Source organism: Nymphaea colorata, unplaced genomic scaffold, assembly GCF_008831285.2.
Source record: "Nymphaea colorata isolate Beijing-Zhang1983 unplaced genomic scaffold, ASM883128v2 scaffold0312, whole genome shotgun sequence".
NCBI classification, from domain to species: domain Eukaryota; kingdom Viridiplantae; phylum Streptophyta; class Magnoliopsida; order Nymphaeales; family Nymphaeaceae; genus Nymphaea; species Nymphaea colorata.
Window position 1 is genome coordinate 31,921 of NW_022204818.1, and position 8,976 is coordinate 40,896.

The 8,976-nt window shown below is 36.3% G+C and overlaps 1 pseudogene; it reads left to right on the top strand.

The window, feature by feature from the left end:
- Positions 1–3,991: 3,991 nt before the first annotated feature.
- Positions 3,992–8,755, top strand: LOC116244782 (disease resistance protein Roq1-like; annotated as a pseudogene).
- Positions 8,756–8,976: the final 221 nt, after the last annotated feature.

The window sequence follows — 8,976 nt, forward strand, 5'->3', positions numbered from 1 at the left end:
ACTAGATAAGTTGATTGAATAAGTTGGAAATGATAAGGTTGTCCAGATAATTATAATGCACCTACATGTAGAGCTGTCGTCTTCTAGTGGAACATGAATATCCTCACATTTTTTGGACACCTTGTGCAGTCCGTAGTTTAAATTTGGCATTGAAAAGTATATGCAATCCACCAAGTAAAGAACAAGATCTTCATGCTTATGAATTGTGTTTGTGGATTGAAGACTTCGAGAGAGACGTTAAAAACATTAGAAACTTCATAATTAATCATCAACATGCACTTTCCATTTATAATAGATATACTGATTTGAAGTTGTTAAGAGTTGCAGACACACGTTTTGCTTCTATCATTGTTATGATGAAGAGAATCAAGAAGGTTAAAAGTGCATTAATCAATATGGTGGCAGATGATGATTGGAACTTCTATCGTGCTGTTGATGATGACAAAGCTCAAACCATCAAACGATTGCTTGTTGGTGATGCATTTTGAGATAAAATCTCTTATTTTCTTGCATTCACAGAGCCTATTTGGGAGATGTTAAGGGCTCTTGATTGTGATAAGTCAATGCTTCATTGAGTTTATGAGATATGAGACAATATGATTTGCAAATTACGGGTGTCATTTTCAATCATGAGAAGGAGGACTTTGCACTTGAAGATTCAGATTTTTTTTTATTAAATACATAGGTTGACATGTCTTAATAAAATTTTTACAGATTCATATCAAAATGAACGAGCTCATAATGAGTTTACAAGCTTTTCTATAGGAAATGAAATTATGGCTGCAATGGTAGATAGAGACACATATCTACCTATTCCTTGGTGGTCAAACATGGACATGCTTATCCCACACTTCAATACCTTGCTTTGAGGTTGTTAGTTCAGCCGGCTATATCTTCATGCTTTGAAAGGAATTAGGGCACTTATTCACATATTCACAACATTAAGAGAAACAAACTTACAAGCAAGCATGCAAAAAATTTAGTTTATATGCATTCTAACCTTTGGTTACTTTTACGAAACAGTAACGAATACAAGTAAATCAACAGTTTTGTCTTGTAAATTTTTTGTATCTATGTTGTTGATTACTTGATAATTATATTCTTAATTCTTATCTTTTTATAAGGAAGGAAGCAGTAAAAATTGGGATGTGAATGGTGAGGAATTTAACTTCGAAGGAGACAAGGATCTAAACCATCTTAATTTGGGGTTAAATGAACCATGTACACTACAAGAGGTAGAGGTGGATAAGGAGGACGTTGGAGGTGGACATGGAAGAGGAAGAAGAATCGAAAGAATGATCTCAGTTTATTCATGTTTTTTTTTTTCATGAGATTATATGTAGGAACTATGAGAGGAACATTTTATGTTTTCATTATGAGATTATAGTAGAAACTATGAAAGGAACATTATCTTAATGGTGTGATCATATCACTTGTTTTTCTCAAAATTTTCAGTTTTTTCATTAAAAAAATAATATTATCACCGTACCGCCATATCAAGATTTGCAAAAACGCCGTACCCATACCCATTTTCCCGTAACCGTACCAGCACCTGTACCCACACCTAGGTGACATAGGTTCCACCGTTTCCACAGCATCTTATCACGGATGGATTTGGATCGTTTTAACAAGTGACATTTGATGGCATCATAATGGAAGGAGAAATATATATATATATATATATATATATATATATAGTAGGAATCTAAATTTAATTTAACAACAAAATCACTTATTTTGTCCACAAAATCAAATTATATTAAAAGAAAATTCCCACCTACATGCTAAAGGAACAGAATAAATAGTAAAATAGTTGTGCGATCCATAGGCACGCTAAGAAGAGAACCTGAATGAACTAAAATATGAGTATTAACCTAAAATTTCACAAATTTTAAAAATTATAAAGAATTTTTGGTACTACAACATCGACCTAGAAATCCCCAAGCTCCTAGATTCATGGCTAGCGTAGGTTTGATGGTTGTACGTGCAAAAAGTCTCATACATCCTGTTTCGTTTCCCATCCAATGTTTCACAACACTTTCAAAAGAGCAAGCACGCCGATAGAAAGGAAGACTCTTTAGAAAAGTGTCTGCTCGTGGAATTGAAAGAGTTTGTTGCCACACACTTTAGAACTGATTACGATCTCCTTTCAATCGAACCTATGCCTTTGTTACCTCTTCTCCTGTGGGTACTGGGTAGGCGCTGATCTCGATATGCATGGCATGAATGGGTGTTGGATATGAATTCATCTGGCAGTACTGGGTCAACTGTCTGCAATTTCAACTCACAAACTGTGATCGATCAAGTCATTGCCCTATTAAGTTTTCTATGGTTCATACACCATGCCATTCACATATAGCACTGGTTGTTGCCAACCATTTTAGCCAGTTAGTGGAGCAAACCGTAGCAAATAAATGACAATGTTTGTCTTGATGGCTGATAAGAGCATATATATCCAGTTTCTTTGTGCCTATGTGATTGTTTATTGTAATTTGCTGGCAAGGTTAACCTTGTTTTGATTTATATCGATTCTGGAATGTGTTTATCTCCAATAAAGTTTTATACATTGTTGGGGAGTGGGACTTTCTTTCATTATCATAAATCTTTTATTCAAATTTACTTATTTGTTCTATTTTCCTATAGTTTAAGACTCAGGTTTCCCTAAGAAAGAGCAAGAAGAAACAAGTTAACTGAAGTGGAGGCTTTCCACGCGTCCATGAATACGCTTTTTTTGTAGTGCAACCTTTTCCGTTACCAATTACGGATTTATGATGCAGTGTAATTTGTCAATGTGTGATTGCAACCATGCAATATTGAGCTGACACTGATTCCTAGAGGCACTTCAAAAACCCATTTCTTTTCGTCCATACACACAAACTGGCTTCTAAAAACTGGTCAAAAATTAAACTAGGGTCTCACATTACCTGATTTTCTCATCACCAAGTACTGAAAAGGTGCCATCTAAACGCCCTTTTAAATTAAAAGTAAAATGATCTTTTGGTTTCAAATATTTGAAAGATAATCTAAATCCATTTAATTGTCAATTTATCATCTACTTATTGATCATGAGATCACCTTTGTCATCTTCAATCCAGATCAGTAGATGAAATGCAGTAGCGTTATTTAAGCTTATTTCTCATAACGTAACTAGTGCAGTGGGTAGAATTTTTGTTTGAATTGGGCGTTAAAATTAATTTGCATAACTTCTAATTGAATCTGCCAATACCTATTGTGTTTGCTCCAGTACGGATATGTGTTGTGACATAGGCTGGTCAAGCTTGGGCAAATCTATACAAGCTTTTGTTTTCAAGGGAATTTTTAAATTGGGCCGAAAGATTTGGTGATAGACATGAAACATGCATGAATTTTCCAATATCGTAGCAACCTACTGAAGTTTTCAGAGTTAATCCAAAACATCCATAAGACTATTTTTGTTGAATTAATTATTGAGTCAGAAAAATGATAGTTTTGCCCCTAATAAATGAACAAAACCATAACCAACTACGACGATGCTTCTGGACTCCAGTTAGATAACTTTTCTCGCACTAACAAACAGAAATAGTTCGCCTAGGTAATTTAGATCTCAGAAAAACTAACTATTATGGACAAATATTCATATATATGCAGAAATTTAAGAGGTTCGACTAATAAACTTCAAACTTGCCTAAAGTTAGGGGTTCTTAGTCCTCTTATGATGAGCATTAACCCAAATTTCAGTTAGTGATATCAATTTGCAGAATGTTATTTTTTACTAGTGGTGGAATATATTTGCATTTTAACAGTACCAACCCATATTCTTAATGAGTTCTGAATTATTTAATTATTTGCAGATTAATTAAAGAATTTGAAATTTACAAATTGGCAAAATGATTCACTTATAGAACTGATAAAACTAACCTGTAAAAGAAAATCTTAATGTAGGCATCATTTTCAAGTTCTACAAAGACAGAACAGTGGACTTTGGATCAAGGTGATCAGGTCAAAGAGCATTATTAAAACTTTCCCGACAGCGTAAAGAATAGTTTCCTAAATGCAATAGGTAATCAAATTCAGATGTGTTGCCTGTTCATGCATGTGAAAAGGTCAACAAGATTGTTCTTCATTTAAATAATCTCTCACCAACTACCTTATAGCTTCACATCTCCCAATTAGATCGTGCCTGCTCATTCGTCAGTGCAATTATAACAAAAAATCAAGGGCCCGAAGCCCGCAGTGAATTTTGATACCGCTAATAAATTTGGAGAAGAGAAGAGAAACTAATGGTTTTTCATCTTTCAAGGTGTTGACGAGCAAGAAAGTCGAAAGTCGACGGCAATTGCTTGGTCACTGGATATCAGGAAAACCAATCTTCTGAAAAGAAGCAATTCGGTCGAGGGGAGAGAATGACGAAGAGGAAGACTGCCGACGAACCACAGCCTCTGAATCCGTCGTCTTCAAAGCGTCCCCGGTTCGATTTCGACGTGTTCCTGAGCTTCAGGGGGGAGGACACTCGGAAGGGCTTCTCCGGCCACCTCTACGAAGCACTGAAGCAGCGAGGCGTAAATGTCTTCATAGACAGTCAGGGCTTGGATAAGGGCAAAAAGGTGGAGGAGCTGTTCAGATTCATTCAAGGCTCTGAGATCTTCATACCCATCTTCTCCAAGGGCTACGCTGAATCAAAATGGTGTCTGGTGGAGATCGCCAAGATCGTGGCGTGCGGGAGGTTGGTGCTCCCCATCTTCTACGACGTGGAGCCTCGGGAGGTGAGGAATGTCAAGGGTCCATTCGAAGCTGCGTTCAGGAAGCACGATGAGGATGAAGAGTTGAAGGCGAAGACGAAGGAATGGAGGCAAGCCCTGAGGAGAGCAGGGGAGGTTTCTGGATACGATCTGAAGACAGAGACCCAGGGGTACCCCTCTCTCTCTCTCTCTCTCTCTCTCTCTCTCTCTCTCTATATATATATATATATATATATATAACATCCACACAAAATCGTGTCTCCTCGAAGGAAAGTTATATTTTCATGATCAAACTAGGCTTTACATCAACATTCTAACTTCTCCAATCACAATTGTAACTTACCAAATGCATCCTGAATAAATAGGAATGGAAACTTATAAATAGCGGCTACCTATTTTTAGATTACCATTTGACATTTCAGATTTTCTAATAACTGCTTGAATTTATAATGTACTTCACCGAAAAAGGTTTTATAAATGAAAACATTTAGGGTATTGCATCGTTCTTGTAGAAAATTTTTTTTACCTATTTTTAGATTACCATTTGACATTTCAGATTTTCAAATAACTGCTTGAATTTATAATGTACTTCGCCAAAAAAGGTTTTACAAATGAAAATATTTAGGGTATTGCGTCGTTCTTGTAAAAAAAAAAAAATTCCTATTTTTAGATTACCATTTGACATTTCAGATTTTCAAATAACTGCTTGAATTTATAATGTACTTCAAACATGCATGTTTTATAAATGAAAATATTTAGGGTATCGCATCAAATTGATTTTCTTTTAGACAAAAAGATCGTTCTTGTAAAAAAATAAGTTTTGAAAATCGTATTTTTTATTTTCTTTTCACATCTGAAATATGCAAAATCATGAAGAGCATGACAAAAGAACATCTTTTAAAGCAAATTTACTGGTTCCGGGGTCCCCTTTTCTCCCTTTTGCCGAGTGTGAACAAAAACATCAAAGCCGGATTAATTTAAGCACGATTCAGATGGAGGTATGTTGCCTCCTAATAGAAAAAAAAAAAGACCTTTTGGCAAAGCAGCCGTTCCTGTAAAGGTGATTTTCTGAAGGGCGGTTTTCGTGTTGAATGTATAAATGCCAAACATGGGTACGCGGGGTCTAACTGAGACTGCTCAGCCTTTATACGGCTTTGTCTCAAACTCAAATCAAGCTCAAAGTCCACCATTAGCAACTAGCATGAGCTCAGATGAAACGAATCAAGGAACTCGAACTCACCTCAGCTTAGCTCAAGGAACAGGCCAGTCCATTAATTGGGCCAACCGCAAAATGTCTTTTTTCAAGTAAATGTGACACTGGTCACTGGCTCATGAAATTGAAAGATGGGCCTTCAATTATCACTAACAAACAGTAGTGTGACCTCTCTCTTGTGGTTGGACGATCGAACCGAGTGTTCCATTATGCTTCCTTAAGAGAAAGGCTTACTCATAATTGCACTCTGCAATATGCTTAAGTTTAAAGGGAAAAGATACTGCAACTTTTCCTGCTAATATAGCAGAAATGAAGTCCATTAAAGTATTTCTAGCACTCACCACCCTGTGGTACTTGTCATATTTCATAATTGCTTTGCAACCCCAAACATGGCAGGCATGAGGCAAAGCTTATTCAAGTTGTTGTCAAGAGGGTTCTTAGTGAAGTAAACAAGATCCCACTTGATGTCGCAGCACATCCTGTGGGAATGCAGCCTCGTGTAAAGGCCGTGATGAAGCTGTTGGATATTGAAGCAGATGATGTTCGCATTATTGGTATCTGCGGAGAAGGAGGGATAGGAAAGACAACAATTGCCAAGGCCGTGTACAATGAGATATTTCTTACTTTTGATGGAAGCAGTTTCGTTTCAGACATTGCAGAAATTTCCCCAAGTCCCAGTGGGCTTGTTACGTTGCAGACCCAGCTCATTAGAGACCTTTTGAAAACCGATGATATCGCTATAAGCAGCACTGCACATGGAATTAACATGATCAGCAGGAGAATTTCTCGTAAGAAAGTTCTGCTCATTCTTGACAATGTCAATCATTTAAATCAACTCAATGTATTAGCAGCTAGGCGAGACTGGTTTGGTCCAGGAAGCAGGATAATTGTCACAACCAGAGAGGAAGAAGTGCTACTTCAGCACCAAGTGACGAACAGTGAAATTTACAAACCAAAAACATTAAGTGCAGTACAATCACTTCAGTTGTTCAATTATCACGCCTTTATGGGAGACAAACGAGCAAAGGAATATGAAAAACTATCTAAGAAAGTTGTGTTAACAATGACTACCTTTAACCCTACAAATTTTTGGGTCCCATTTTTTTGATATTAGAGATCATGAAGACTGGGCAGAGATGCTTGGAAAGCTGCAAGAGTTTCAAGACAAAGATATATTCGGCAGATTGAAAATAAGTTATGATAAGCTGGATGATGCAGAAAAGAGTATACTGCTAGATATTGCTTGCTTTTTCGTGGGAAAGGGCAGAGAAAATGCCTTTCATATGTGGAAGGACAGCAGACTTTACCCTGTTGCAACAATTAGAACTCTTATACACAAGTCTCTTATTAAGATCAGCAGTTTAACAGATGAGTTTGAAATGCATGACCAAATTCAAGATATGGCCAGAGAGATTGTGTTACAAGAAGGACGTTCAGATCCTGGAAAGCGTAGCAGGTTGTGGGATCCTGATGAGATACTGGATGTGTTAAAGAATGCCGAGGTCAGTTCTCCTCCATTTTCTCCTTTCTTTGATCTTAAATATTGTATCAAATAGTTGAAGTACGATTACCTCCCAATGCAAGAGATAAGTTGACTGTAAAAGTCCTAAGGAAAAGGCCACAAAATGACCACATATTTAGTTGTATCTTCAGTGCATGCACTTCTCGAATTTCCTAAACGAAGATGAAAAGATCTTCTTAAACTCCTATTGAAACTCTGTTCTAAAAGAAGATGAAAAAGATCCTCTGAAACACCTATGAAACTTTATTTCTTTCTTGTACTTTTTAAGTAGTCTTGAAATTGATCTTAAACTCATTATAGAAAATTTGGATTAAACATACCTGAGATTGGTGCCATGTGATTTGTCGGATGGTAAGGAGAATCATGGCAATACATTCAGTCAAAAGCTGTTGCTTGCATTCACTTCTGACCTTTTGTTCTTAATGGTCTGAATTCAAAGGTACCCAGAATTCCTTATGAGTTTGTTCAATTATTTAGGTAACCTATCCTTGTTGCCTGGTTTTCCTTATGAGTTTGTTCAATTATTTTAGGTAACCTATCCTTGTTGCCTGGTTAATAGAATGTAAAATTTTATGATATGATATTCAGATGTTTTGGTATTATATGTTGCAAGTTGCAATTTTACCTTAGCTTTGTGGTGTCTTCAATAGGTCATATTTGAAGTTCTTGAATGATGTTGAGATTATCATGGTTTTAAAGTTTTGCGTAACATTATGATATTTTCGAAATCTTGGTGATATTCATGACAATTTAGTAATAAAGTAGTTGAGTTCATTTTGTCCTGGTTGGGATTGTCTATACTCTGTTTCAGGCATTGAACTTCAAACTTTACTAGAAGGATGCAGGCTCAGTTAAAGTTAACTGAATCCCATTAGGACAAGTTCTGCTCTTCCAGGTTATGTGTTAAACAAGCTTCCTAGCCAAGTGTCATAATGAGATCTTTCCTTCATCTAATTTCAGGGATCAAGGAAGATTGAAGGCATTGTTTTCAACTCTAAAGAGGGAAGCAACACGCATGTCAGCACCAAGGCCTTTAAGAAAATGTTAAATCTCAGATTGCTTCATGTCAATAACACTCACATACAGGGTAAATTTGATTGTTTCCCTAAGAAACTAAAATGGCTGGAATGGAGAGGATGTCCATTGAAGTCATTATCAGAAGACTTTGGCCTTGAAAAAATAGCTGTCCTCAACTTATCTTCAAGCATGATCACTAAAGATTGGAATATGAGAGGGATGATAGATGTTGTTCTGAATAACATCAGATATATATGGAGAAAACAACCACAACCAAGAGGGAAGGTTAGTTTTGTGAATTTCCTTCCTTTTCTATCCATTTTCTTCCTTCAAAGCACATTACTAGTTTAATAATTTTTGTTTCTCAATATGGATTTTGTAGGATCCTATTTTCGGTGTGGTTCATGAAAACAATTCTTTGAAGTTTTACATACTAGTGATCATATGCATGTGCATGCATGGCTATGTATAGACATAAAATCTATAAGGCACATCTACATGTTCTG